General features: G+C 42.2%; 46 non-coding genes across 46 annotated transcripts; all 46 read right to left on the bottom strand.

Annotated features, from left to right (window-relative positions):
- Positions 1-215: 215 nt before the first annotated feature.
- LOC140024685 (5S ribosomal RNA) lies at positions 216-334 on the bottom strand. Its single transcript, XR_011828661.1, has one exon. It is a non-coding gene; the product is annotated as a 5S ribosomal RNA (ribosomal RNA).
- A 414-nt stretch (positions 335-748) lies between these two features.
- Positions 749-867, bottom strand: LOC140023068 (5S ribosomal RNA). The gene has a single exon (XR_011827041.1). It is a non-coding gene; the product is annotated as a 5S ribosomal RNA (ribosomal RNA).
- A 416-nt stretch (positions 868-1,283) lies between these two features.
- LOC140023636 (5S ribosomal RNA) lies at positions 1,284-1,402 on the bottom strand. The gene has a single exon (XR_011827605.1). It is a non-coding gene; the product is annotated as a 5S ribosomal RNA (ribosomal RNA).
- A 416-nt stretch (positions 1,403-1,818) lies between these two features.
- LOC140023335 (5S ribosomal RNA) lies at positions 1,819-1,937 on the bottom strand. Its single transcript, XR_011827305.1, has one exon. It is a non-coding gene; the product is annotated as a 5S ribosomal RNA (ribosomal RNA).
- A 416-nt stretch (positions 1,938-2,353) lies between these two features.
- Positions 2,354-2,472, bottom strand: LOC140024684 (5S ribosomal RNA). The gene has a single exon (XR_011828660.1). It is a non-coding gene; the product is annotated as a 5S ribosomal RNA (ribosomal RNA).
- Positions 2,473-2,886: 414 nt separating this feature from the next.
- Positions 2,887-3,005, bottom strand: LOC140024863 (5S ribosomal RNA). Its single transcript, XR_011828839.1, has one exon. It is a non-coding gene; the product is annotated as a 5S ribosomal RNA (ribosomal RNA).
- Positions 3,006-3,421: 416 nt separating this feature from the next.
- On the bottom strand, positions 3,422-3,540 carry LOC140023067 (5S ribosomal RNA). Its single transcript, XR_011827039.1, has one exon. It is a non-coding gene; the product is annotated as a 5S ribosomal RNA (ribosomal RNA).
- Positions 3,541-3,956: 416 nt separating this feature from the next.
- LOC140023334 (5S ribosomal RNA) lies at positions 3,957-4,075 on the bottom strand. Its single transcript, XR_011827304.1, has one exon. It is a non-coding gene; the product is annotated as a 5S ribosomal RNA (ribosomal RNA).
- Positions 4,076-4,491: 416 nt separating this feature from the next.
- On the bottom strand, positions 4,492-4,610 carry LOC140024682 (5S ribosomal RNA). Its single transcript, XR_011828658.1, has one exon. It is a non-coding gene; the product is annotated as a 5S ribosomal RNA (ribosomal RNA).
- Positions 4,611-5,024: 414 nt separating this feature from the next.
- LOC140024862 (5S ribosomal RNA) lies at positions 5,025-5,143 on the bottom strand. Its single transcript, XR_011828838.1, has one exon. It is a non-coding gene; the product is annotated as a 5S ribosomal RNA (ribosomal RNA).
- A 416-nt stretch (positions 5,144-5,559) lies between these two features.
- Positions 5,560-5,678, bottom strand: LOC140024242 (5S ribosomal RNA). Its single transcript, XR_011828215.1, has one exon. It is a non-coding gene; the product is annotated as a 5S ribosomal RNA (ribosomal RNA).
- A 416-nt stretch (positions 5,679-6,094) lies between these two features.
- On the bottom strand, positions 6,095-6,213 carry LOC140023333 (5S ribosomal RNA). The gene has a single exon (XR_011827303.1). It is a non-coding gene; the product is annotated as a 5S ribosomal RNA (ribosomal RNA).
- Positions 6,214-6,629: 416 nt separating this feature from the next.
- Positions 6,630-6,748, bottom strand: LOC140024379 (5S ribosomal RNA). The gene has a single exon (XR_011828352.1). It is a non-coding gene; the product is annotated as a 5S ribosomal RNA (ribosomal RNA).
- A 415-nt stretch (positions 6,749-7,163) lies between these two features.
- Positions 7,164-7,282, bottom strand: LOC140023066 (5S ribosomal RNA). The gene has a single exon (XR_011827038.1). It is a non-coding gene; the product is annotated as a 5S ribosomal RNA (ribosomal RNA).
- A 416-nt stretch (positions 7,283-7,698) lies between these two features.
- On the bottom strand, positions 7,699-7,817 carry LOC140023065 (5S ribosomal RNA). Its single transcript, XR_011827037.1, has one exon. It is a non-coding gene; the product is annotated as a 5S ribosomal RNA (ribosomal RNA).
- A 416-nt stretch (positions 7,818-8,233) lies between these two features.
- Positions 8,234-8,352, bottom strand: LOC140021893 (5S ribosomal RNA). The gene has a single exon (XR_011825875.1). It is a non-coding gene; the product is annotated as a 5S ribosomal RNA (ribosomal RNA).
- Positions 8,353-8,768: 416 nt separating this feature from the next.
- On the bottom strand, positions 8,769-8,887 carry LOC140023332 (5S ribosomal RNA). The gene has a single exon (XR_011827302.1). It is a non-coding gene; the product is annotated as a 5S ribosomal RNA (ribosomal RNA).
- Positions 8,888-9,303: 416 nt separating this feature from the next.
- On the bottom strand, positions 9,304-9,422 carry LOC140024681 (5S ribosomal RNA). The gene has a single exon (XR_011828657.1). It is a non-coding gene; the product is annotated as a 5S ribosomal RNA (ribosomal RNA).
- A 414-nt stretch (positions 9,423-9,836) lies between these two features.
- On the bottom strand, positions 9,837-9,955 carry LOC140024861 (5S ribosomal RNA). The gene has a single exon (XR_011828837.1). It is a non-coding gene; the product is annotated as a 5S ribosomal RNA (ribosomal RNA).
- A 416-nt stretch (positions 9,956-10,371) lies between these two features.
- On the bottom strand, positions 10,372-10,490 carry LOC140024241 (5S ribosomal RNA). Its single transcript, XR_011828214.1, has one exon. It is a non-coding gene; the product is annotated as a 5S ribosomal RNA (ribosomal RNA).
- A 416-nt stretch (positions 10,491-10,906) lies between these two features.
- Positions 10,907-11,025, bottom strand: LOC140023331 (5S ribosomal RNA). Its single transcript, XR_011827301.1, has one exon. It is a non-coding gene; the product is annotated as a 5S ribosomal RNA (ribosomal RNA).
- A 416-nt stretch (positions 11,026-11,441) lies between these two features.
- LOC140024378 (5S ribosomal RNA) lies at positions 11,442-11,560 on the bottom strand. The gene has a single exon (XR_011828351.1). It is a non-coding gene; the product is annotated as a 5S ribosomal RNA (ribosomal RNA).
- Positions 11,561-11,975: 415 nt separating this feature from the next.
- LOC140023064 (5S ribosomal RNA) lies at positions 11,976-12,094 on the bottom strand. The gene has a single exon (XR_011827036.1). It is a non-coding gene; the product is annotated as a 5S ribosomal RNA (ribosomal RNA).
- A 416-nt stretch (positions 12,095-12,510) lies between these two features.
- On the bottom strand, positions 12,511-12,629 carry LOC140023063 (5S ribosomal RNA). The gene has a single exon (XR_011827035.1). It is a non-coding gene; the product is annotated as a 5S ribosomal RNA (ribosomal RNA).
- A 416-nt stretch (positions 12,630-13,045) lies between these two features.
- Positions 13,046-13,164, bottom strand: LOC140021892 (5S ribosomal RNA). The gene has a single exon (XR_011825874.1). It is a non-coding gene; the product is annotated as a 5S ribosomal RNA (ribosomal RNA).
- Positions 13,165-13,580: 416 nt separating this feature from the next.
- Positions 13,581-13,699, bottom strand: LOC140023330 (5S ribosomal RNA). The gene has a single exon (XR_011827300.1). It is a non-coding gene; the product is annotated as a 5S ribosomal RNA (ribosomal RNA).
- A 416-nt stretch (positions 13,700-14,115) lies between these two features.
- On the bottom strand, positions 14,116-14,234 carry LOC140024680 (5S ribosomal RNA). The gene has a single exon (XR_011828656.1). It is a non-coding gene; the product is annotated as a 5S ribosomal RNA (ribosomal RNA).
- Positions 14,235-14,648: 414 nt separating this feature from the next.
- LOC140024859 (5S ribosomal RNA) lies at positions 14,649-14,767 on the bottom strand. The gene has a single exon (XR_011828835.1). It is a non-coding gene; the product is annotated as a 5S ribosomal RNA (ribosomal RNA).
- Positions 14,768-15,183: 416 nt separating this feature from the next.
- On the bottom strand, positions 15,184-15,302 carry LOC140024035 (5S ribosomal RNA). The gene has a single exon (XR_011828006.1). It is a non-coding gene; the product is annotated as a 5S ribosomal RNA (ribosomal RNA).
- A 416-nt stretch (positions 15,303-15,718) lies between these two features.
- Positions 15,719-15,837, bottom strand: LOC140023329 (5S ribosomal RNA). The gene has a single exon (XR_011827299.1). It is a non-coding gene; the product is annotated as a 5S ribosomal RNA (ribosomal RNA).
- Positions 15,838-16,253: 416 nt separating this feature from the next.
- On the bottom strand, positions 16,254-16,372 carry LOC140024679 (5S ribosomal RNA). The gene has a single exon (XR_011828655.1). It is a non-coding gene; the product is annotated as a 5S ribosomal RNA (ribosomal RNA).
- A 414-nt stretch (positions 16,373-16,786) lies between these two features.
- Positions 16,787-16,905, bottom strand: LOC140024858 (5S ribosomal RNA). The gene has a single exon (XR_011828834.1). It is a non-coding gene; the product is annotated as a 5S ribosomal RNA (ribosomal RNA).
- Positions 16,906-17,321: 416 nt separating this feature from the next.
- On the bottom strand, positions 17,322-17,440 carry LOC140023062 (5S ribosomal RNA). The gene has a single exon (XR_011827034.1). It is a non-coding gene; the product is annotated as a 5S ribosomal RNA (ribosomal RNA).
- A 416-nt stretch (positions 17,441-17,856) lies between these two features.
- LOC140023327 (5S ribosomal RNA) lies at positions 17,857-17,975 on the bottom strand. Its single transcript, XR_011827297.1, has one exon. It is a non-coding gene; the product is annotated as a 5S ribosomal RNA (ribosomal RNA).
- A 416-nt stretch (positions 17,976-18,391) lies between these two features.
- Positions 18,392-18,510, bottom strand: LOC140024678 (5S ribosomal RNA). The gene has a single exon (XR_011828654.1). It is a non-coding gene; the product is annotated as a 5S ribosomal RNA (ribosomal RNA).
- A 414-nt stretch (positions 18,511-18,924) lies between these two features.
- On the bottom strand, positions 18,925-19,043 carry LOC140024857 (5S ribosomal RNA). The gene has a single exon (XR_011828833.1). It is a non-coding gene; the product is annotated as a 5S ribosomal RNA (ribosomal RNA).
- A 415-nt stretch (positions 19,044-19,458) lies between these two features.
- Positions 19,459-19,577, bottom strand: LOC140024240 (5S ribosomal RNA). The gene has a single exon (XR_011828213.1). It is a non-coding gene; the product is annotated as a 5S ribosomal RNA (ribosomal RNA).
- A 416-nt stretch (positions 19,578-19,993) lies between these two features.
- Positions 19,994-20,112, bottom strand: LOC140023326 (5S ribosomal RNA). Its single transcript, XR_011827296.1, has one exon. It is a non-coding gene; the product is annotated as a 5S ribosomal RNA (ribosomal RNA).
- A 416-nt stretch (positions 20,113-20,528) lies between these two features.
- Positions 20,529-20,647, bottom strand: LOC140024377 (5S ribosomal RNA). Its single transcript, XR_011828350.1, has one exon. It is a non-coding gene; the product is annotated as a 5S ribosomal RNA (ribosomal RNA).
- Positions 20,648-21,062: 415 nt separating this feature from the next.
- LOC140023061 (5S ribosomal RNA) lies at positions 21,063-21,181 on the bottom strand. Its single transcript, XR_011827033.1, has one exon. It is a non-coding gene; the product is annotated as a 5S ribosomal RNA (ribosomal RNA).
- Positions 21,182-21,597: 416 nt separating this feature from the next.
- LOC140021891 (5S ribosomal RNA) lies at positions 21,598-21,716 on the bottom strand. Its single transcript, XR_011825873.1, has one exon. It is a non-coding gene; the product is annotated as a 5S ribosomal RNA (ribosomal RNA).
- Positions 21,717-22,131: 415 nt separating this feature from the next.
- Positions 22,132-22,250, bottom strand: LOC140032202 (5S ribosomal RNA). The gene has a single exon (XR_011836127.1). It is a non-coding gene; the product is annotated as a 5S ribosomal RNA (ribosomal RNA).
- A 416-nt stretch (positions 22,251-22,666) lies between these two features.
- Positions 22,667-22,785, bottom strand: LOC140023060 (5S ribosomal RNA). The gene has a single exon (XR_011827032.1). It is a non-coding gene; the product is annotated as a 5S ribosomal RNA (ribosomal RNA).
- Positions 22,786-23,201: 416 nt separating this feature from the next.
- LOC140021890 (5S ribosomal RNA) lies at positions 23,202-23,320 on the bottom strand. The gene has a single exon (XR_011825872.1). It is a non-coding gene; the product is annotated as a 5S ribosomal RNA (ribosomal RNA).
- A 416-nt stretch (positions 23,321-23,736) lies between these two features.
- LOC140021998 (5S ribosomal RNA) lies at positions 23,737-23,855 on the bottom strand. Its single transcript, XR_011825980.1, has one exon. It is a non-coding gene; the product is annotated as a 5S ribosomal RNA (ribosomal RNA).
- A 416-nt stretch (positions 23,856-24,271) lies between these two features.
- On the bottom strand, positions 24,272-24,390 carry LOC140024677 (5S ribosomal RNA). Its single transcript, XR_011828653.1, has one exon. It is a non-coding gene; the product is annotated as a 5S ribosomal RNA (ribosomal RNA).
- Positions 24,391-24,788: the final 398 nt, after the last annotated feature.

Below are 24,788 nucleotides of genomic sequence, written 5' to 3'. Positions count from 1 at the left end.
AATCCATCACGCTAGCGCTGATACATTTGCGCCGACAAATTTGAGCGATGATCCGGGCTTTGATCGAGCCGTACCGTTCCTGAATTCTCTCGCGCCTTCAGATCCGCCTTCATGCTTCGAGAAGAAGCAAAATATAAAGCAATCGTTCCGAAGGACCTAAATTACTACAGGATAAAGAACGAATAGAAAATTTGAATTTCGAAACAAAAAAGAGAGGGGTGCAACAAGAGGAATTCCCAGGGGGTCACCCATCCTAATACTGCTCACGCCCAAGCACGCTTAAATTCGGAGTTCTGATGGGATACGGTGCATTAGTGCTGGTATGATCGCACCCACAACGTTCCTTTCGCTTTATTCTTTTAAACTACCCCGTCCAGCGAAGCAGTGTGGCTTTTCTAGACCGGAATTCATTTTAAGCGTCAATTGAAGCATTTTCCTCTTATCCTTTTATTTATTTACTTTATATTTTTTTTGTTATTGATTTGCACCCTGTTTTTTTCCATCATCCCGCAACTCTAAATTATCATGAAATTAATCCTTCACGCTTGCGGTGATACATTTGCGCCGACAAATTTGAGCGACTATCCGGGCTTTGATCGAGCCGTACCGTTCCTGATTTGTCTCGCGCCTTCAGATCCTCCTTCACGCTTCGACAAGAAGCAAAATATTAAGCAATCGTTCCGACGGAGCTAAATTACTACAGGATAAAGAACGAATAGGAAATTTGGATTTCGAAACAAAAAAGAGAGGGGTGCAACACGAGGACTTCCCAGGGGGTCACCAATCCAAGTACTACTCTCGCCCAAACACGCTTAATTTCGAAGTTCTGATGGGATCCGGTGCATTAGTGCTGGTATGATCGCACCCGCCATATTCCTTTCGCTTTATTCTTTTAAACTACCCCGTCCTGCGAAGCAGTGTGGCTTTTCTAGACCGAAATTCATTTTAAGCGTCAATTCAAGCATTTTCCTATTATCCTTTTATTTATTTGCTTTCATAATTTTTTTTGTTATTGATTTGCCCCCTGTTTTTTTCCATCATCCCGCAACTCTAAATTATCATGAAATCAATCCTTCACGCTTGAGCTGATACATTTGCGCCGACAAATTTGAGCGACGATTCGGGCTTTGATCGAGCCGTACCGTTCCTGATTTGTCTCGCGCCTTCAGATCCGCCTTCATGCTTCGAGAAGAAGCAAAATATAAAGCAATCGTTCCGAAGGACCTAAATTACTACAGGATAAAGAACGAATAGAAAATTTGAATTTCGAAACAAAAAAGAGAGGGGTGCAACAAGAGGAATTCCCAGGGGGTCACCCATCCTAGTACTACTCTCGCCCAAGCATGCTTAACTTCGAAGTTCTGATGTGATCCGGTGCATTAGTGCTGGTATGATCGCACCAGCCATGTTCCTTTCGCATTATTCTTTTAAACTACCCCGTCCTGCGAAGCAGTGTGGCTTTTCTAGACCGAAATTCATTTTAAGCGTCAATTCAAGCATTTTCCTATTATCCTTTTATTTATTTGCTTTCATATTTTTTTTTGTTATTGATTTGCCCCCTGTTTTTTTCCATCATCCCGCAACTCTAAATTATCATGAAATCAATCCTTCACGCTTGCGCTGATACATTTGCGCCGACAAATTTGAGCGACGATCCGGGCTTTGATCGAGCCGTACCGTTCCTGATTTGTCTCGCGCCTTCAGATCCGCCTTCATGCTTCGAGAAGAAGCAAAATATAAAGCAATCGTTCCGAAGGACCTAAATTACTACAGGATAAAGAACGAAAAGAAAATTTGAATTTCGAAAGAAAAAAGAGAGGGGTGCAACAAGAGGAATTCCCAGGGGGTCACCCATCCTAGTACTACTCTCGCCCAAGCATGCTTAACTTCGGAGTTCTGATGTGATCCGGTGCATTAGTGCTGGTATGATCGTACCCGCCATGTTCCTTTCGCTTTATTCTTTTAAACTACCCCGTCCTGCGAAGCAGTGTGGCTTTTCTAGACCGAAATTCATTTTAAGCGTCAATTCAAGCATTTTTCTCTTATCCTTTTATTTATTTGATTTCATATTTTTTTTTGTTTTTGATTTGCACCCTGTTTTTTTCCCTCATCGCGCAACAATAAATTGTCATGAAATCAATCCATCACGCTAGCGCTGATACATTTGCGCCGACAAATTTGAGCGATGATCCGGGCTTTGATCGAGCCGTACCGTTCCTGAATTCTCTCGCGCCTTCAGATCCGCCTTCATGCTTCGAGAAGAAGCAAAATATAAAGCAATCGTTCCGAAGGACCTAAATTACTACAGGATAAAGAACGAATAGAAAATTTGAATTTCGAAACAAAAAAGAGAGGGGTGCAACAAGAGGAATTCCCAGGGGGTCACCCATCCTAATACTGCTCACGCCCAAGCACGCTTAAATTCGGAGTTCTGATGGGATACGGTGCATTAGTGCTGGTATGATCGCACCCACAACGTTCCTTTCGCTTTATTCTTTTAAACTACCCCGTCCAGCGAAGCAGTGTGGCTTTTCTAGACCGGAATTCATTTTAAGCGTCAATTGAAGCATTTTCCTCTTATCCTTTTATTTATTTACTTTATATTTTTTTTGTTATTGATTTGCACCCTGTTTTTTTCCATCATCCCGCAACTCTAAATTATCATGAAATTAATCCTTCACGCTTGCGGTGATACATTTGCGCCGACAAATTTGAGCGACGATCCGGGCTTTGATCGAGCCGTACCGTTCCCGATTTGTCTCGCGCCTTCAGATCCTCCTTCACGCTTCGACAAGAAGCAAAATATTAAGCAATCGTTCCGACGGAGCTAAATTACTACAGGATAAAGAACGAATAGGAAATTTGGATTTCGAAACAAAAAAGAGAGGGGTGCAACACGAGGACTTCCCAGGGGGTCACCAATCCAAGTTCTACTCTCGCCCAAACACGCTTAATTTCGAAGTTCTGATGGGATCCGGTGCATTAGTGCTGGTATGATCGCACCCGCCATAATCCTTTCGCTTTATTGTTTTAAACTACCCCGTCCTGCGAAGCAGTGTGGCTTTTCTAGACCGAAATTCATTTTAAGCGTCAATTGAAGCATTTTCCTATTATCCTTTTATTTATTTGCTTTCATAATTTTTTTTGTTATTGATTTGCCCCCTGTTTTTTTCCACCATCCCGCAACTCTAAATTATCATGAAATCAATCCTTCACGCTTGCGCTGATACATTTGCGCCGACAAATTTGAGCGACGATCCGGGCTTTGATCGAGCCGTACCGTTCCTGATTTGTCTCGCGCCTTCAGATCCTCCTTCACGCTTCGACAAGAAGCAAAATATTAAGCAATCGTTCCGACGGAGCTAAATTACTACAGGATAAAGAACGAATAGGAAATTTGGATTTCGAAACAAAAAAGAGAGGGGTGCAACACGAGGACTTCCCAGGGGGTCACCAATCCAAGTACTACTCTCGCCCAAACACGCTTAATTTCGAAGTTCTGATGGGATCCGGTGCATTAGTGCTGGTATGATCGCACCCGCCATATTCCTTTCGCTTTATTCTTTTAAACTACCTCGTCCTGCGAAGCAGTGTGGCTTTTCTAGACCGAAATTCATTTTAAGCGTCAATTCAAGCATTTTCCTATTATCCTTTTATTTATTTGCTTTCATAATTTTTTTTGTTATTGATTTGCCCCCTGTTTTTTTCCATCATCCCGCAACTCTAAATTATCATGAAATCAATCCTTCACGCTTGAGCTGATACATTTGCGCCGACAAATTTGAGCGACGATTCGGGCTTTGATCGAGCCGTACCGTTCCTGATTTGTCTCGCGCCTTCAGATCCGCCTTCATGCTTCGAGAAGAAGCAAAATATAAAGCAATCGTTCCGAAGGACCTAAATTACTACAGGATAAAGAACGAAAAGAAAATTTGAATTTCGAAAGAAAAAAGAGAGGGGTGCAACAAGAGGAATTCCCAGGGGGTCACCCATCCTAGTACTACTCTCGCCCAAGCATGCTTAACTTCGGAGTTCTGATGTGATCCGGTGCATTAGTGCTGGTATGATCGTACCCGCCATGTTCCTTTCGCTTTATTCTTTTAAACTACCCCGTCCTGCGAAGCAGTGTGGCTTTTCTAGACCGAAATTCATTTTAAGCGTCAATTCAAGCATTTTTCTCTTATCCTTTTATTTATTTGATTTCATATTTTTTTTTGTTTTTGATTTGCACCCTGTTTTTTTCCCTCATCGCGCAACAATAAATTGTCATGAAATCAATCCATCACGCTAGCGCTGATACATTTGCGCCGACAAATTTGAGCGATGATCCGGGCTTTGATCGAGCCGTACCGTTCCTGAATTCTCTCGCGCCTTCAGATCCGCCTTCATGCTTCGAGAAGAAGCAAAATATAAAGCAATCGTTCCGAAGGACCTAAATTACTACAGGATAAAGAACGAATAGAAAATTTGAATTTCGAAACAAAAAAGAGAGGGGTGCAACAAGAGGAATTCCCAGGGGGTCACCCATCCTAATACTGCTCACGCCCAAGCACGCTTAAATTCGGAGTTCTGATGGGATACGGTGCATTAGTGCTGGTATGATCGCACCCACAACGTTCCTTTCGCTTTATTCTTTTAAACTACCCCGTCCAGCGAAGCAGTGTGGCTTTTCTAGACCGGAATTCATTTTAAGCGTCAATTGAAGCATTTTCCTCTTATCCTTTTATTTATTTACTTTATATTTTTTTTGTTATTGATTTGCACCCTGTTTTTTTCCATCATCCCGCAACTCTAAATTATCATGAAATTAATCCTTCACGCTTGCGGTGATACATTTGCGCCGACAAATTTGAGCGACGATCCGGGCTTTGATCGAGCCGTACCGTTCCTGATTTGTCTCGCGCCTTCAGATCCTCCTTCACGCTTCGACAAGAAGCAAAATATTAAGCAATCGTTCCGACGGAGCTAAATTACTACAGGATAAAGAACGAATAGGAAATTTGGATTTCGAAACAAAAAAGAGAGGGGTGCAACACGAGGACTTCCCAGGGGGTCACCAATCCAAGTTCTACTCTCGCCCAAACACGCTTAATTTCGAAGTTCTGATGGGATCCGGTGCATTAGTGCTGGTATGATCGCACCCGCCATAATCCTTTCGCTTTATTGTTTTAAACTACCCCGTCCTGCGAAGCAGTGTGGCTTTTCTAGACCGAAATTCATTTTAAGCGTCAATTGAAGCATTTTCCTATTATCCTTTTATTTATTTGCTTTCATAATTTTTTTTGTTATTGATTTGCCCCCTGTTTTTTTCCACCATCCCGCAACTCTAAATTATCATGAAATCAATCCTTCACGCTTGCGCTGATACATTTGCGCCGACAAATTTGAGCGACGATCCGGGCTTTGATCGAGCCGTACCGTTCCTGATTTGTCTCGCGCCTTCAGATCCTCCTTCACGCTTCGACAAGAAGCAAAATATTAAGCAATCGTTCCGACGGAGCTAAATTACTACAGGATAAAGAACGAATAGGAAATTTGGATTTCGAAACAAAAAAGAGAGGGGTGCAACACGAGGACTTCCCAGGGGGTCACCAATCCAAGTATTACTCTCGCCCAAACACGCTTAATTTCGAAGTTCTGATGGGATCCGGTGCATTAGTGCTGGTATGATCGCACCCGCCATATTCCTTTCGCTTTATTCTTTTAAACTACCCCGTCCTGCGAAGCAGTGTGGCTTTTCTAGACCGAAATTCATTTTAAGCGTCAATTCAAGCATTTTCCTATTATCCTTTTATTTATTTGCTTTCATATTTTTTTTTGTCATTAATTTACCCCCTGTTTTTTTCCATCATCCCGCAACTCTAAATTATCATGAAATCAATCTTTCACGCTTGCGCTGATACATTTGCGCCGACAAATTTGAGCGACGATCCGGGCTTTGATCGAGCCGTACCGTTCCTGATTTGTCTCGCGCCTTCAGATCCGCCTTCATGCTTCGAGAAGAAGCAAAATATAAAGCAATCGTTCCGAAGGACCTAAATTACTACAGGATAAAGAACGAATAGAAAATTTGAATTTCGAAAGAAAAAAGAGAGGGGTGCAACAAGAGGAATTCCCAGGGGGTCACCCATCCTAGTACTACTCTCGCCCAAGCATGCTTAACTTCGGAGTTCTGATGTGATCCGGTGCATTAGTGCTGGTATGATCGTACCCGCCATGTTCCTTTCGCTTTATTCTTTTAAACTACCCCGTCCTGCGAAGCAGTGTGGCTTTTCTAGACCGAAATTCATTTTAAGCGTCAATTCAAGCATTTTTTTCTTATCCTTTTGTTTATTTGCTTTCATATTTTTTTTTGTTATTGATTTGCACCCTGTTTTTTTCCCTCATCGTGCAACAATAAATTGTCATCAAATCAATCCATCACGCTAGCGCAAATACATTTGCGCCGACAAATTTGAGCGATGATCCGGGCTTTGATCGAGCCGTACCGTTCCTGATTTCTCTCGCGCCTTCAGATCCGCCTTCATGCTTCGAGAAGAAGCAAAATATAAAGCAATCGTTCCGAAGGACCTAAATTACAACAGGATAAAGAACGAATAGAAAATTTGAATTTCGAAACAAAAAAGAGAGGGGTGCAAGAAGAGGAATTCCCAGGGGGTCACCCATCCTAATACTGCTCACGCCCAAGCACGCTTAACTTCGGAGTTCTGATGGGATACGGTGCATTAGTGCTGGTATGATCGCACCCACAACGTTTCTTTCGCTTTATTCTTTTAAACTACCCCGTCCAGCGAAGCAGTGTGGCTTTTCTAGACCGGAATTCATTTTAAGCGTCAATTGAAGCATTTTCCTCTTATTCTTTTATTTATTTACTTTATATTTTTTTTTGTTATTGATTTGCACCCTGTTTTTTTCCATCATCCCGCAACTCTAAATTATCATGAAATCAATCCTTCACGCTTGCGGTGATACATTTGCGCCGACAAATTTGAGCGACGATCCGGGCTTTGATCGAGCCGTACCGTTCCTGATTTGTCTCGCGCCTTCAGATCCTCCTTCACGCTTCGACAAGAAGCAAAATATTAAGCAATCGTTCCGACGGAGCTAAATTACTACAGGATAAAGAACGAATAGGAAATTTGGATTTCGAAACAAAAAAGAGAGGGGTGCAACACGAGGACTTCCCAGGGGGTCACCAATCCAAGTACTACTCTCGCCCAAACACGCTTAATTTCGAAGTTCTGATGGGATCCGGTGCATTAGTGCTGGTATGATCGCACCCGCCATATTCCTTTCGCTTTATTCTTTTAAACTACCCCGTCCTGCGAAACAGTGTGGCTTTTCTAGACCGAAATTCATTTTAAGCGTCAATTCAAGCATTTTCCTATTATCCTTTTATTTATTTGCTTTCATAATTTTTTTTGTTATTGATTTGCCCCCTGTTTTTTTCCATCATCCCGCAACTCTAAATTATCATGAAATCAATCCTTCACGCTTGCGCTGATACATTTGCGCCGACAAATTTGAGCGACGATCCGGGCTTTGATCGAGCCGTACCGTTCCTGATTTGTCTCGCGCCTTCAGATCCTCCTTCACGCTTCGACAAGAAGCAAAATATTAAGCAATCGTTCCGACGGAGCTAAATTACTACAGGATAAAGAACGAATAGGAAATTTGGATTTTGAAACAAAAAAGAGAGGGGTGCAACACGAGGACTTCCCAGGGGGTCACCAATCCAAGTACTACTCTCGCCCAAACACGCTTAATTTCGAAGTTCTGATGGGATCCGGTGCATTAGTGCTGGTATGATCGCACCCGCCATATTCCTTTCGCTTTATTCTTTTAAACTACCCCGTCCTGCGAAACAGTGTGGCTTTTCTAGACCGAAATTCATTTTAAGCGTCAATTCAAGCATTTTCCTATTATCCTTTTATTTATTTGCTTTCATAATTTTTTTTGTTATTGATTTGCCCCCTGTTTTTTTCCATCATCCCGCAACTCTAAATTATCATGAAATCAATCCTTCACGCTTGAGCTGATACATTTGCGCCGACAAATTTGAGCGACGATTCGGGCTTTGATCGAGCCGTACCGTTCCTGATTTGTCTCGCGCCTTCAGATCCGCCTTCATGCTTCGAGAAGAAGCAAAATATAAAGCAATCGTTCCGAAGGACCTAAATTACTACAGGATAAAGAACGAATAGAAAATTTGAATTTCGAAACAAAAAAGAGAGGGGTGCAACAAGAGGAATTCCCAGGGGGTCACCCATCCTAGTACTACTCTCGCCCAAGCATGCTTAACTTCGAAGTTCTGATGTGATCCGGTGCATTAGTGCTGGTATGATCGCACCCGCCATGTTCCTTTCGCATTATTCTTTTAAACTACCCCGTCCTGCGAAGCAGTGTGGCTTTTCTAGACCGAAATTCATTTTAAGCGTCAATTCAAGCATTTTCCTATTATCCTTTTATTTATTTGCTTTCATATTTTTTTTTGTTATTGATTTGCCCCCTGTTTTTTTCCATCATCCCGCAACTCTAAATTATCATGAAATCAATCCTTCACGCTTGCGCTGATACATTTGCGCCGACAAATTTGAGCGACGATCCGGGCTTTGATCGAGCCGTACCGTTCCTGATTTGTCTCGCGCCTTCAGATCCCCCTTCATGCTTCGAGAAGAAGCAAAATATAAAGCAATCGTTCCGAAGGACCTAAATTACTACAGGATAAAGAACGAAAAGAAAATTTGAATTTCGAAAGAAAAAAGAGAGGGGTGCAACAAGAGGAATTCCCAGGGGGTCACCCATCCTAGTACTACTCTCGCCCAAGCATGCTTAACTTCGGAGTTCTGATGTGATCCGGTGCATTAGTGCTGGTATGATCGTACCCGCCATGTTCCTTTCGCTTTATTCTTTTAAACTACCCCGTCCTGCGAAGCAGTGTGGCTTTTCTAGACCGAAATTCATTTTAAGCGTCAATTCAAGCATTTTTCTCTTATCCTTTTATTTATTTGATTTCATATTTTTTTTTGTTTTTGATTTGCACCCTGTTTTTTTCCCTCATCGCGCAACAATAAATTGTCATGAAATCAATCCATCACGCTAGCGCTGATACATTTGCGCCGACAAATTTGAGCGATGATCCGGGCTTTGATCGAGCCGTACCGTTCCTGAATTCTCTCGCGCCTTCAGATCCGCCTTCATGCTTCGAGAAGAAGCAAAATATAAAGCAATCGTTCCGAAGGACCTAAATTACTACAGGATAAAGAACGAATAGAAAATTTGAATTTCGAAACAAAAAAGAGAGGGGTGCAACAAGAGGAATTCCCAGGGGGTCACCCATCCTAATACTGCTCACGCCCAAGCACGCTTAAATTCGGAGTTCTGATGGGATACGGTGCATTAGTGCTGGTATGATCGCACCCACAACGTTCCTTTCGCTTTATTCTTTTAAACTACCCCGTCCAGCGAAGCAGTGTGGCTTTTCTAGACCGGAATTCATTTTAAGCGTCAATTGAAGCATTTTCCTCTTATCCTTTTATTTATTTACTTTATATTTTTTTTGTTATTGATTTGCACCCTGTTTTTTTCCATCATCCCGCAACTCTAAATTATCATGAAATTAATCCTTCACGCTTGCGGTGATACATTTGCGCCGACAAATTTGAGCGACGATCCGGGCTTTGATCGAGCCGTACCGTTCCCGATTTGTCTCGCGCCTTCAGATCCTCCTTCACGCTTCGACAAGAAGCAAAATATTAAGCAATCGTTCCGACGGAGCTAAATTACTACAGGATAAAGAACGAATAGGAAATTTGGATTTCGAAACAAAAAAGAGAGGGGTGCAACACGAGGACTTCCCAGGGGGTCACCAATCCAAGTTCTACTCTCGCCCAAACACGCTTAATTTCGAAGTTCTGATGGGATCCGGTGCATTAGTGCTGGTATGATCGCACCCGCCATAATCCTTTCGCTTTATTGTTTTAAACTACCCCGTCCTGCGAAGCAGTGTGGCTTTTCTAGACCGAAATTCATTTTAAGCGTCAATTGAAGCATTTTCCTATTATCCTTTTATTTATTTGCTTTCATAATTTTTTTTGTTATTGATTTGCCCCCTGTTTTTTTCCACCATCCCGCAACTCTAAATTATCATGAAATCAATCCTTCACGCTTGCGCTGATACATTTGCGCCGACAAATTTGAGCGACGATCCGGGCTTTGATCGAGCCGTACCGTTCCTGATTTGTCTCGCGCCTTCAGATCCTCCTTCACGCTTCGACAAGAAGCAAAATATTAAGCAATCGTTCCGACGGAGCTAAATTACTACAGGATAAAGAACGAATAGGAAATTTGGATTTCGAAACAAAAAAGAGAGGGGTGCAACACGAGGACTTCCCAGGGGGTCACCAATCCAAGTATTACTCTCGCCCAAACACGCTTAATTTCGAAGTTCTGATGGGATCCGGTGCATTAGTGCTGGTATGATCGCACCCGCCATATTCCTTTCGCTTTATTCTTTTAAACTACCCCGTCCTGCGAAGCAGTGTGGCTTTTCTAGACCGAAATTCATTTTAAGCGTCAATTCAAGCATTTTCCTATTATCCTTTTATTTATTTGCTTTCATATTTTTTTTTGTCATTAATTTACCCCCTGTTTTTTTCCATCATCCCGCAACTCTAAATTATCATGAAATCAATCTTTCACGCTTGCGCTGATACATTTGCGCCGACAAATTTGAGCGACGATCCGGGCTTTGATCGAGCCGTACCGTTCCTGATTTGTCTCGCGCCTTCAGATCCGCCTTCATGCTTCGAGAAGAAGCAAAATATAAAGCAATCGTTCCGAAGGACCTAAATTACTACAGGATAAAGAACGAATAGAAAATTTGAATTTCGAAAGAAAAAAGAGAGGGGTGCAACAAGAGGAATTCCCAGGGGGTCACCCATCCTAGTACTACTCTCGCCCAAGCATGCTTAACTTCGGAGTTCTGATGTGATCCGGTGCATTAGTGCTGGTATGATCGTACCCGCCATGTTCCTTTCGCTTTATTCTTTTAAACTACCCCGTCCTGCGAAGCAGTGTGGCTTTTCTAGACCGAAATTCATTTTAAGCGTCAATTCAAGCATTTTTTTCTTATCCTTTTGTTTATTTGCTTTCATATTTTTTTTTGTTATTGATTTGCACCCTGTTTTTTTCCCTCATCGTGCAACAATAAATTGTCATCAAATCAATCCATCACGCTAGCGCAAATACATTTGCGCCGACAAATTTGAGCGATGATCCGGGCTTTGATCGAGCCGTACCGTTCCTGATTTCTCTCGCGCCTTCAGATCCGCCTTCATGCTTCGAGAAGAAGCAAAATATAAAGCAATCGTTCCGAAGGACCTAAATTACAACAGGATAAAGAACGAATAGAAAATTTGAATTTCGAAACAAAAAAGAGAGGGGTGCAAGAAGAGGAATTCCCAGGGGGTCACCCATCCTAATACTGCTCACGCCCAAGCACGCTTAACTTCGGAGTTCTGATGGGATACGGTGCATTAGTGCTGGTATGATCGCACCCACAACGTTTCTTTCGCTTTATTCTTTTAAACTACCCCGTCCAGCGAAGCAGTGTGGCTTTTCTAGACCGGAATTCATTTTAAGCGTCAATTGAAGCATTTTCCTCTTATTCTTTTATTTATTTACTTTATATTTTTTTTTGTTATTGATTTGCACCCTGTTTTTTTCCATCATCCCGCAACTCTAAATTATCATGAAATCAATCCTTCACGCTTGCGGTGATACATTTGCGCCGACAAATTTGAGCGACGATCCGGGCTTTGATCGAGCCGTACCGTTCCTGATTTGTCTCGCGCCTTCAGATCCTCCTTCACGCTTCGACAAGAAGCAAAATATTAAGCAATCGTTCCGACGGAGCTAAATTACTACAGGATAAAGAACGAATAGGAAATTTGGATTTCGAAACAAAAAAGAGAGGGGTGCAACACGAGGACTTCCCAGGGGGTCACCAATCCAAGTACTACTCTCGCCCAAACACGCTTAATTTCGAAGTTCTGATGGGATCCGGTGCATTAGTGCTGGTATGATCGCACCCGCCATATTCCTTTCGCTTTATTCTTTTAAACTACCCCGTCCTGCGAAACAGTGTGGCTTTTCTAGACCGAAATTCATTTTAAGCGTCAATTCAAGCATTTTCCTATTATCCTTTTATTTATTTGCTTTCATAATTTTTTTTGTTATTGATTTGCCCCCTGTTTTTTTCCATCATCCCGCAACTCTAAATTATCATGAAATCAATCCTTCACGCTTGCGCTGATACATTTGCGCCGACAAATTTGAGCGACGATCCGGGCTTTGATCGAGCCGTACCGTTCCTGATTTGTCTCGCGCCTTCAGATCCTCCTTCACGCTTCGACAAGAAGCAAAATATTAAGCAATCGTTCCGACGGAGCTAAATTACTACAGGATAAAGAACGAATAGGAAATTTGGATTTCGAAACAAAAAAGAGAGGGGTGCAACACGAGGACTTCCCAGGGGGTCACCAATCCAAGTACTACTCTCGCCCAAACACGCTTAATTTCGAAGTTCTGATGGGATCCGGTGCATTAGTGCTGGTATGATCGCACCCGCCATATTCCTTTCGCTTTATTCTTTTAAACTACCCCGTCCTGCGAAACAGTGTGGCTTTTCTAGACCGAAATTCATTTTAAGCGTCAATTCAAGCATTTTCCTATTATCCTTTTATTTATTTGCTTTCATAATTTTTTTTGTTATTGATTTGCCCCCTGTTTTTTTCCATCATCCCGCAACTCTAAATTATCATGAAATCAATCCTTCACGCTTGAGCTGATACATTTGCGCCGACAAATTTGAGCGACGATTCGGGCTTTGATCGAGCCGTACCGTTCCTGATTTGTCTCGCGCCTTCAGATCCGCCTTCATGCTTCGAGAAGAAGCAAAATATAAAGCAATCGTTCCGAAGGACCTAAATTACTACAGGATAAAGAACGAATAGAAAATTTGAATTTCGAAACAAAAAAGAGAGGGGTGCAACAAGAGGAATTCCCAGGGGGTCACCCATCCTAGTACTACTCTCGCCCAAGCATGCTTAACTTCGAAGTTCTGATGTGATCCGGTGCATTAGTGCTGGTATGATCGCACCCGCCATGTTCCTTTCGCATTATTCTTTTAAACTACCCCGTCCTGCGAAGCAGTGTGGCTTTTCTAGACCGAAATTCATTTTAAGCGTCAATTCAAGCATTTTCCTATTATCCTTTTATTTATTTGCTTTCATATTTTTTTTTGTTATTGATTTGCCCCCTGTTTTTTTCCATCATCCCGCAACTCTAAATTATCATGAAATCAATCCTTCACGCTTGCGCTGATACATTTGCGCCGACAAATTTGAGCGACGATCCGGGCTTTGATCGAGCCGTACCGTTCCTGATTTGTCTCGCGCCTTCAGATCCGCCTTCATGCTTCGAGAAGAAGCAAAATATAAAGCAATCGTTCCGAAGGACCTAAATTACTACAGGATAAAGAACGAAAAGAAAATTTGAATTTCGAAAGAAAAAAGAGAGGGGTGCAACAAGAGGAATTCCCAGGGGGTCACCCATCCTAGTACTACTCTCGCCCAAGCATGCTTAACTTCGGAGTTCTGATGTGATCCGGTGCATTAGTGCTGGTATGATCGTACCCGCCATGTTCCTTTCGCTTTATTCTTTTAAACTACCCCGTCCTGCGAAGCAGTGTGGCTTTTCTAGACCGAAATTCATTTTAAGCGTCAATTCAAGCATTTTTCTCTTATCCTTTTATTTATTTGATTTCATATTTTTTTTTGTTTTTGATTTGCACCCTGTTTTTTTCCCTCATCGCGCAACAATAAATTGTCATGAAATCAATCCATCACGCTAGCGCTGATACATTTGCGCCGACAAATTTGAGCGATGATCCGGGCTTTGATCGAGCCGTACCGTTCCTGAATTCTCTCGCGCCTTCAGATCCGCCTTCATGCTTCGAGAAGAAGCAAAATATAAAGCAATCGTTCCGAAGGACCTAAATTACTACAGGATAAAGAACGAATAGAAAATTTGAATTTCGAAACAAAAAAGAGAGGGGTGCAACAAGAGGAATTCCCAGGGGGTCACCCATCCTAATACTGCTCACGCCCAAGCACGCTTAAATTCGGAGTTCTGATGGGATACGGTGCATTAGTGCTGGTATGATCGCACCCACAACGTTCCTTTCGCTTTATTCTTTTAAACTACCCCGTCCAGCGAAGCAGTGTGGCTTTTCTAGACCGGAATTCATTTTAAGCGTCAATTGAAGCATTTTCCTCTTATCCTTTTATTTATTTACTTTATATTTTTTTTGTTATTGATTTGCACCCTGTTTTTTTCCATCATCCCGCAACTCTAAATTATCATGAAATTAATCCTTCACGCTTGCGGTGATACATTTGCGCCGACAAATTTGAGCGACGATCCGGGCTTTGATCGAGCCGTACCGTTCCCGATTTGTCTCGCGCCTTCAGATCCTCCTTCACGCTTCGACAAGAAGCAAAATATTAAGCAATCGTTCCGACGGAGCTAAATTACTACAGGATAAAGAACGAATAGGAAATTTGGATTTCGAAACAAAAAAGAGAGGGGTGCAACACGAGGACTTCCCAGGGGGTCACCAATCCAAGTTCTACTCTCGCCCAAACACGCTTAATTTCGAAGTTCTGATGGGATCCGGTGCATTAGTGCTGGTATGATCGCACCCGCCATAATCCTTTCGCTTTATTGTTTTAAACTACCCCGTCCTGCGAAGCAGTGTGGCTTTTCTAGACCGAAATTCATTTTAAGCGTCAATTGAAGCATTTTCCTATTATCCTTTTATTTATTTGCTTTCATAATTTTTTTTGTTATTGATTTGCCCCCTGTTTTTTTCCACCATCCCGCAACTCTAAATTATCATGAAATCAATCCTTCACGCTTGCGCTGATACATTTGCGCCGACAAATTTGAGCGACGATCCGGGCTTTGATCGAGCCGTACCGTTCCTGATTTGTCTCGCGCCTTCAGATCCTCCTTCACGCTTCGACAAGAAGCAAAATATTAAGCAATCGTTCCGACGGAGCTAAATTACTACAGGATAAAGAACGAATAGGAAATTTGGATTTCGAAACAAAAAAGAGAGGGGTGCAACACGAGGACTTCCCAGGGGGTCACCAATCCAAGTACTACTCTCGCCCAAACACGCTTAATTTCGAAGTTCTGATGGGATCTGGTGCATTAGTGCTGGTATGATCGCACCCGCCATATTCCTTTCGCTTTATTCTTTTAAACTACCTCGTCCTGCGAAGCAGTGTGGCTTTTCTAGACCGAAATTCATTTTAAGCGTCAATTCAAGCATTTTCCTATTATCCTTTTATTTATTTGCTTTCATAATTTTTTTTGTTATTGATTTGCCCCCTGTTTTTTTCCATCATCCCGCAACTCTAAATTATCATGAAATCAATCCTTCACGCTTGAGCTGATACATTTGCGCCGACAAATTTGAGCGACGATTCGGGCTTTGATCGAGCCGTACCGTTCCTGATTTGTCTCGCGCCTTCAGATCCGCCTTCATGCTTCGAGAAGAAGCAAAATATAAAGCAATCGTTCCGAAGGACCTAAATTACTACAGGATAAAGAACGAAAAGAAAATTTGAATTTCGAAAGAAAAAAGAGAGGGGTGCAACAAGAGGAATTCCCAGGGGGTCACCCATCCTAGTACTACTCTCGCCCAAGCATGCTTAACTTCGGAGTTCTGATGTGATCCGGTGCATTAGTGCTGGTATGATCGTACCCGCCATGTTCCTTTCGCTTTATTCTTTTAAACTACCCCGTCCTGCGAAGCAGTGTGGCTTTTCTAGACCGAAATTCATTTTAAGCGTCAATTCAAGCATTTTTCTCTTATCCTTTTATTTATTTGATTTCATATTTTTTTTTGTTTTTGATTTGCACCCTGTTTTTTTCCCTCATCGCGCAACAATAAATTGTCATGAAATCAATCCATCACGCTAGCGCTGATACATTTGCGCCGACAAATTTGAGCGATGATCCGGGCTTTGATCGAGCCGTACCGTTCCTGAATTCTCTCGCGCCTTCAGATCCGCCTTCATGCTTCGAGAAGAAGCAAAATATAAAGCAATCGTTCCGAAGGACCTAAATTACTACAGGATAAAGAACGAATAGAAAATTTGAATTTCGAAACAAAAAAGAGAGGGGTGCAACAAGAGGAATTCCCAGGGGGTCACCCATCCTAATACTGCTCACGCCCAAGCACGCTTAAATTCGGAGTTCTGATGGGATACGGTGCATTAGTGCTGGTATGATCGCACCCACAACGTTCCTTTCGCTTTATTCTTTTAAACTACCCCGTCCAGCGAAGCAGTGTGGCTTTTCTAGACCGGAATTCATTTTAAGCGTCAATTGAAGCATTTTCCTCTTATCCTTTTATTTATTTACTTTATATTTTTTTTGTTATTGATTTGCACCCTGTTTTTTTCCATCATCCCGCAACTCTAAATTATCATGAAATTAATCCTTCACGCTTGCGGTGATACATTTGCGCCGACAAATTTGAGCGACGATCCGGGCTTTGATCGAGCCGTACCGTTCCCGATTTGTCTCGCGCCTTCAGATCCTCCTTCACGCTTCGACAAGAAGCAAAATATTAAGCAATCGTTCCGACGGAGCTAAATTACTACAGGATAAAGAACGAATAGGAAATTTGGATTTCGAAACAAAAAAGAGAGGGGTGCAACACGAGGACTTCCCAGGGGGTCACCAATCCAAGTTCTACTCTCGCCCAAACACGCTTAATTTCGAAGTTCTGATGGGATCCGGTGCATTAGTGCTGGTATGATCGCACCCGCCATAATCCTTTCGCTTTATTGTTTTAAACTACCCCGTCCTGCGAAGCAGTGTGGCTTTTCTAGACCGAAATTCATTTTAAGCGTCAATTGAAGCATTTTCCTATTATCCTTTTATTTATTTGCTTTCATAATTTTTTTTGTTATTGATTTGCCCCCTGTTTTTTTCCACCATCCCGCAACTCTAAATTATCATGAAATCAATCCTTCACGCTTGCGCTGATACATTTGCGCCGACAAATTTGAGCGACGATCCGGGCTTTGATCGAGCCGTACCGTTCCTGATTTGTCTCGCGCCTTCAGATCCTCCTTCACGCTTCGACAAGAAGCAAAATATTAAGCAATCGTTCCGATGGAGCTAAATTACTACAGGATAAAGAACGAATAGGAAATTTGGATTTCGAAACAAAAAAGAGAGGGGTGCAACACGAGGACTTCCCAGGGGGTCACCAATCCAAGTACTACTCTCGCCCAAACACGCTTAATTTCGAAGTTCTGATGGGATCCGGTGCATTAGTGCTGGTATGATCGCACCCGCCATATTCCTTTCGCTTTATTCTTTTAAACTACCTCGTCCTGCGAAGCAGTGTGGCTTTTCTAGACCGAAATTCATTTTAAGCGTCAATTCAAGCATTTTCCTATTATCCTTTTATTTATTTGCTTTCATAATTTTTTTTGTTATTGATTTGCCCCCTGTTTTTTTCCATCATCCCGCAACTCTAAATTATCATGAAATCAATCCTTCACGCTTGAGCTGATACATTTGCGCCGACAAATTTGAGCGACGATTCGGGCTTTGATCGAGCCGTACCGTTCCTGATTTGTCTCGCGCCTTCAGATCCGCCTTCATGCTTCGAGAAGAAGCAAAATATAAAGCAATCGTTCCGAAGGACCTAAATTACTACAGGATAAAGAACGAAAAGAAAATTTGAATTTCGAAAGAAAAAAGAGAGGGGTGCAACAAGAGGAATTCCCAGGGGGTCACCCATCCTAGTACTACTCTCGCCCAAGCATGCTTAACTTCGGAGTTCTGATGTGATCCGGTGCATTAGTGCTGGTATGATCGTACCCGCCATGTTCCTTTCGCTTTATTCTTTTAAACTACCCCGTCCTGCGAAGCAGTGTGGCTTTTCTAGACCGAAATTCATTTTAAGCGTCAATTCAAGCATTTTTCTCTTATCCTTTTATTTATTTGATTTCATATTTTTTTTTGTTTTTGATTTGCACCCTGTTTTTTTCCCTCATCGCGCAACAATAAATTGTCATGAAATCAATCCATCACGCTAGCGCTGATACATTTGCGCCGACAAATTTGAGCGATGATCCGGGCTTTGATCGAGCCGTACCGTTCCTGAATTCTCTCGCGCCTTCAGATCCGCCTTCATGCTTCGAGAAGAAGCAAAATATAAAGCAATCGTTCCGAAGGACCTAAATTACTACAGGATAAAGAACGAATAGAAAATTTGAATTTCGAAACAAAAAAGAGAGGGGTGCAACAAGAGGAATTCCCAGGGGGTCACCCATCCTAATACTGCTCACGCCCAAGCACGCTTAAATTCGGAGTTCTGATGGGATACGGTGCATTAGTGCTGGTATGATCGCACCCACAACGTTCCTTTCGCTTTATTCTTTTAAACTACCCCGTCCAGCGAAGCAGTGTGGCTTTTCTAGACCGGAATTCATTTTAAGCGTCAATTGAAGCATTTTCCTCTTATCCTTTTATTTATTTACTTTATATTTTTTTTGTTATTGATTTGCACCCTGTTTTTTTCCATCATCCCGCAACTCTAAATTATCATGAAATTAATCCTTCACGCTTGCGGTGATACATTTGCGCCGACAAATTTGAGCGACGATCCGGGCTTTGATCGAGCCGTACCGTTCCTGATTTGTCTCGCGCCTTCAGATCCTCCTTCACGCTTCGACAAGAAGCAAAATATTAAGCAATCGTTCCGACGGAGCTAAATTACTACAGGATAAAGAACGAATAGGAAATTTGGATTTCGAAACAAAAAAGAGAGGGGTGCAACACGAGGACTTCCCAGGGGGTCACCAATCCAAGTTCTACTCTCGCCCAAACACGCTTAATTTCGAAGTTCTGATGGGATCCGGTGCATTAGTGCTGGTATGATCGCACCCGCCATAATCCTTTCGCTTTATTGTTTTAAACTACCCCGTCCTGCGAAGCAGTGTGGCTTTTCTAGACCGAAATTCATTTTAAGCGTCAATTGAAGCATTTTCCTATTATCCTTTTATTTATTTGCTTTCATAATTTTTTTTGTTATTGATTTGCCCCTGTTTTTTTCCACCATCCCGCAACTCTAAATTATCATGAAATCAATCCTTCACGCTTGCGCTGATACATTTGCGCCGACAAATTTGAGCGACGATCCGGGCTTTGATCGAGCCGTACCGTTCCTGATTTGTCTCGCGCCTTCAGATCCTCCTTCACGCTTCGACAAGAAGCAAAATATTAAGCAATCGTTCCGACGGAGCTAAATTACTACAGGATAAAGAACGAATAGGAAATTTGGATTTCGAAACAAAAAAGAGAGGGGTGCAACACGAGGACTTCCCAGGGGGTCACCAATCCAAGTATTACTCTCGCCCAAACACGCTTAATTTCGAAGTTCTGATGGGATCCGGTGCATTAGTGCTGGTATGATCGCACCCGCCATATTCCTTTCGCTTTATTCTTTTAAACTACCCCGTCCTGCGAAGCAGTGTGGCTTTTCTAGACCGAAATTCATTTTAAGCGTCAATTCAAGCATTTTCCTATTATCCTTTTATTTATTTGCTTTCATATTTTTTTTTGTCATTAATTTACCCCCTGTTTTTTTCCATCATCCCGCAACTCTAAATTATCATGAAATCAATCTTTCACGCTTGCGCTGATACATTTGCGCCGACAAATTTGAGCGACGATCCGGGCTTTGATCGAGCCGTACCGTTCCTGATTTGTCTCGCGCCTTCAGATCCGCCTTCATGCTTCGAGAAGAAGCAAAATATAAAGCAATCGTTCCGAAGGACCTAAATTACTACAGGATAAAGAACGAATAGAAAATTTGAATTTCGAAAGAAAAAAGAGAGGGGTGCAACAAGAGGAATTCCCAGGGGGTCACCCATCCTAGTACTACTCTCGCCCAAGCATGCTTAACTTCGGAGTTCTGATGTGATCCGGTGCATTAGTGCTGGTATGATCGTACCCGCCATGTTCCTTTCGCTTTATTCTTTTAAACTACCCCGTCCTGCGAAGCAGTGTGGCTTTTCTAGACCGAAATTCATTTTAAGCGTCAATTCAAGCATTTTTTTCTTATCCTTTTGTTTATTTGCTTTCATATTTTTTTTTGTTATTGATTTGCACCCTGTTTTTTTCCCTCATCGTGCAACAATAAATTGTCATCAAATCAATCCATCACGCTAGCGCAAATACATTTGCGCCGACAAATTTGAGCGATGATCCGGGCTTTGATCGAGCCGTACCGTTCCTGATTTCTCTCGCGCCTTCAGATCCGCCTTCATGCTTCGAGAAGAAGCAAAATATAAAGCAATCGTTCCGAAGGACCTAAATTACAACAGGATAAAGAACGAATAGAAAATTTGAATTTCGAAACAAAAAAGAGAGGGGTGCAAGAAGAGGAATTCCCAGGGGGTCACCCATCCTAATACTGCTCACGCCCAAGCACGCTTAACTTCGGAGTTCTGATGGGATACGGTGCATTAGTGCTGGTATGATCGCACCCACAACGTTTCTTTCGCTTTATTCTTTTAAACTACCCCGTCCAGCGAAGCAGTGTGGCTTTTCTAGACCGGAATTCATTTTAAGCGTCAATTGAAGCATTTTCCTCTTATTCTTTTATTTATTTACTTTATATTTTTTTTTGTTATTGATTTGCACCCTGTTTTTTTCCATCATCCCGCAACTCTAAATTATCATGAAATCAATCCTTCACGCTTGCGGTGATACATTTGCGCCGACAAATTTGAGCGACGATCCGGGCTTTGATCGAGCCGTACCGTTCCTGATTTGTCTCGCGCCTTCAGATCCTCCTTCACGCTTCGACAAGAAGCAAAATATTAAGCAATCGTTCCGACGGAGCTAAATTACTACAGGATAAAGAACGAATAGGAAATTTGGATTTCGAAACAAAAAAGAGAGGGGTGCAACACGAGGACTTCCCAGGGGGTCACCAATCCAAGTACTACTCTCGCCCAAACACGCTTAATTTCGAAGTTCTGATGGGATCCGGTGCATTAGTGCTGGTATGATCGCACCCGCCATATTCCTTTCGCTTTATTCTTTTAAACTACCCCGTCCTGCGAAACAGTGTGACTTTTCTAGACCGAAATTCATTTTAAGCGTCAATTCAAGCATTTTCCTATTATCCTTTTATTTATTTGCTTTCATAATTTTTTTTGTTATTGATTTGCCCCCTGTTTTTTTCCATCATCCCGCAACTCTAAATTATCATGAAATCAATCCTTCACGCTTGAGCTGATACATTTGCGCCGACAAATTTGAGCGACGATTCGGGCTTTGATCGAGCCGTACCGTTCCTGATTTGTCTCGCGCCTTCAGATCCGCCTTCATGCTTCGAGAAGAAGCAAAATATAAAGCAATCGTTCCGAAGGACCTAAATTACTACAGGATAAAGAACGAATAGAAAATTTGAATTTCGAAACAAAAAAGAGAGGGGTGCAACAAGAGGAATTCCCAGGGGGTCACCCATCCTAGTACTACTCTCGCCCAAGCATGCTTAACTTCGAAGTTCTGATGTGATCCGGTGCATTAGTGCTGGTATGATCGCACCCGCCATGTTCCTTTCGCATTATTCTTTTAAACTACCCCGTCCTGCGAAGCAGTGTGGCTTTTCTAGACCGAAATTCATTTTAAGCGTCAATTCAAGCATTTTCCTATTATCCTTTTATTTATTTGCTTTCATATTTTTTTTTGTTATTGATTTGCCCCCTGTTTTTTTCCATCATCCCGCAACTCTAAATTATCATGAAATCAATCCTTCACGCTTGCGCTGATACATTTGCGCCGACAAATTTGAGCGACGATCCGGCTTTGATCGAGCCGTACCGTTCCTGATTTGTCTCGCGCCTTCAGATCCGCCTTCATGCTTCGAGAAGAAGCAAAATATAAAGCAATCGTTCCGAAGGACCTAAATTACTACAGGATAAAGAACGAATAGAAAATTTGAATTTCGAAACCAAAAAAAGAGGGGTGCAACAAGAGGAATTCCCAGGGGGTAACCCATCCTAGTACTACTCTCGCCCAAGCATGCTTAACTTCGGAGTTCTGATGGGATCCGGTGCATTAGTGCTGGTATGATCGCACCCGCCATATTCCTTTCGCTTTATTCTTTTAAACTACCCCGTCCTGCGAAGCAGTGTGGCTTTTCTAGACCGAAATTCATTTTAAGCGTCAATTCAAGCATTTTTCTCTTATCCTTTTATTTATTTGATTTCATATTTTTTTTTGTTTTTGATTTGCACCCTGTTTTTTTCCCTCATCGCGCAACAATAAATTGTCATGAAATCAATCCATCACGCTAGCGCTGATACATTTGCGCCGACAAATTTGAGCGATGATCCGGGCTTTGATCGAGCCGTACCGTTCCTGAATTCTCTCGCGCCTTCAGATCCGCCTTCATGCTTCGAGAAGAAGCAAAATATAAAGCAATCGTTCCGAAGGACCTAAATTACTACAGGATAAAGAACGAATAGAAAATTTGAATTTCGAAACAAAAAAGAGAGGGGTGCAACACGAGGACTTCCCAGGGGGTCACCAATCCAAGTACTACTCTCGCCCAAACACGCTTAATTTCGAAGTTCTGATGGGATCCGGTGCATTAGTGCTGGTATGATCGCACCCGCCATATTCCTTTCGCTTTATTCTTTTAAACTACCCCGTCCTGCGAAGCAATGTGGCTTTTCTAGACCGAAATTCATTTTAAGCGTCAATTCAAGCATTTTCCTATTATCCTTTTATTTATTTGCTTTCATATTTTTTTTTGTTATTGATTTGCCCCCTGTTTTTTTCCATCATCCCGCAACTCTAAATTATCATGAAATCAATCCTTTACGCTTGAGCTGATACATTTGCGCCGACAAATTTGAGCGACGATTCGGGCTTTGATCGAGCCGTACCGTTCCTGATTTGTCTCGCGCCTTCAGATCCGCCTTCATGCTTCGAGAAGAAGCAAAATATAAAGCAATCGTTCCGAAGGACCTAAATTACTACAGGATAAAGAACGAATAGAAAATTTGAATTTCGAAACAAAAAAGAGAGGGGTGCAACAAGAGGAATTCCCAGGGGGTCACCCATCCTAGTACTACTCTCGCCCAAGCATGCTTAACTTCGAAGTTCTGATGTGATCCGGTGCATTAGTGCTGGTATGATCGCACCCGCCATGTTCCTTTCGCATTATTCTTTTAAACTACCCCGTCCTGCGAAGCAGTGTGGCTTTTCTAGACCGAAATTCATTTTAAGCGTCAATTCAAGCATTTTCCTATTATCCTTTTATTTATTTGCTTTCATAATTTTTTTTGTTATTGATTTGCCCCCTGTTTTTTTCCATCATCCCGCAACTCTAAATTGTCATGAAATCAATCCATCACGCTAGCGCTGATACATTTGCGCCGACAAATTTGAGCGATGATCCGGGCTTTGATCGAGCCGTACCGTTCCTGAATTCTCTCGCGCCTTCAGATCCGCCTTCATGCTTCGAGAAGAAGCAAAATATAAAGCAATCGTTCCGAAGGACCTAAATTACTACAGGATAAAGAACGAATAGAAAATTTGAATTTCGAAACAAAAAAGAGAGGGGTGCAACAAGAGGAATTCCCAGGGGGTCACCCATCCTAATACTGCTCACGCCCAAGCACGCTTAAATTCGGAGTTCTGATGGGATCCGGTGCATTAGTGCTGGTATGATCGCACCCGCCATGTTCCTTTCGCTTTATTCTTTTAAACTACCCCGTCCTGCGAAGCAGTGTGGCTTTTCTAGACCGAAATTCATTTTAAGCGTCAATTCAAGCATTTTTCTCTTATCCTTTTATTTATTTGATTTCATATTTTTTTTTGTTTTTGATTTGCACCCTGTTTTTTTCCCTCATCGCGCAACAATAAATTGTCATGAATTCAATCCATCACGCTAGCGCTGATACATTTGCGCCGACAAATTTGAGCGATGATCCGGGCTTTGATCGAGCCGTACCGTTCCTGAATTCTCTCGCGCCTTCAGATCCGCCTTCATGCTTCGAGAAGAAGCAAAATATAAAGCAATCGTTCCGAAGGACCTAAATTACTACAGGATAAAGAACGAATAGAAAATTTGAATTTCGAAACAAAAAAGAGAGGGGTGCAACAAGAGGAATTCCCAGGGGGTCACCCATCCTAATACTGCTCACGCCCAAGCACGCTTAAATTCGGAGTTCTGATGGGATACGGTGCATTAGTGCTGGTATGATCGCACCCACAACGTTCCTTTCGCTTTATTCTTTTAAACTACCCCGTCCAGCGAAGTAGTGTGGCTTTTCTAGACCGGAATTCATTTTAAGCGTCAATTGAAGCATTTTCCTCTTATCCTTTTATTTATTTACTTTATATTTTTTTTGTTATTGATTTGCACCCTGTTTTTTTCCATCATCCCGCAACTCTAAATTATCATGAAATTAATCCTTCACGCTTGCGGTGATACATTTGCGCCGACAAATTTGAGCGACGATCCGGGCTTTGATCGAGCCGTACCGTTCCTGATTTGTCTCGCGCCTTCAGATCCTCCTTCACGCTTCGACAAGAAGCAAAATATTAAACAATCGTTCCGACGGAGCTAAATTACTACAGGATAAAGAACGAATAGGAAATTTGGATTT

This window comes from Coffea arabica, chromosome 11e (assembly GCF_036785885.1).
Source record: "Coffea arabica cultivar ET-39 chromosome 11e, Coffea Arabica ET-39 HiFi, whole genome shotgun sequence".
Taxonomy (NCBI): domain Eukaryota; kingdom Viridiplantae; phylum Streptophyta; class Magnoliopsida; order Gentianales; family Rubiaceae; genus Coffea; species Coffea arabica.
Note: the sequence above shows the minus strand (reverse complement) of the source record. Positions and strands in the feature narration are given on the sequence as shown.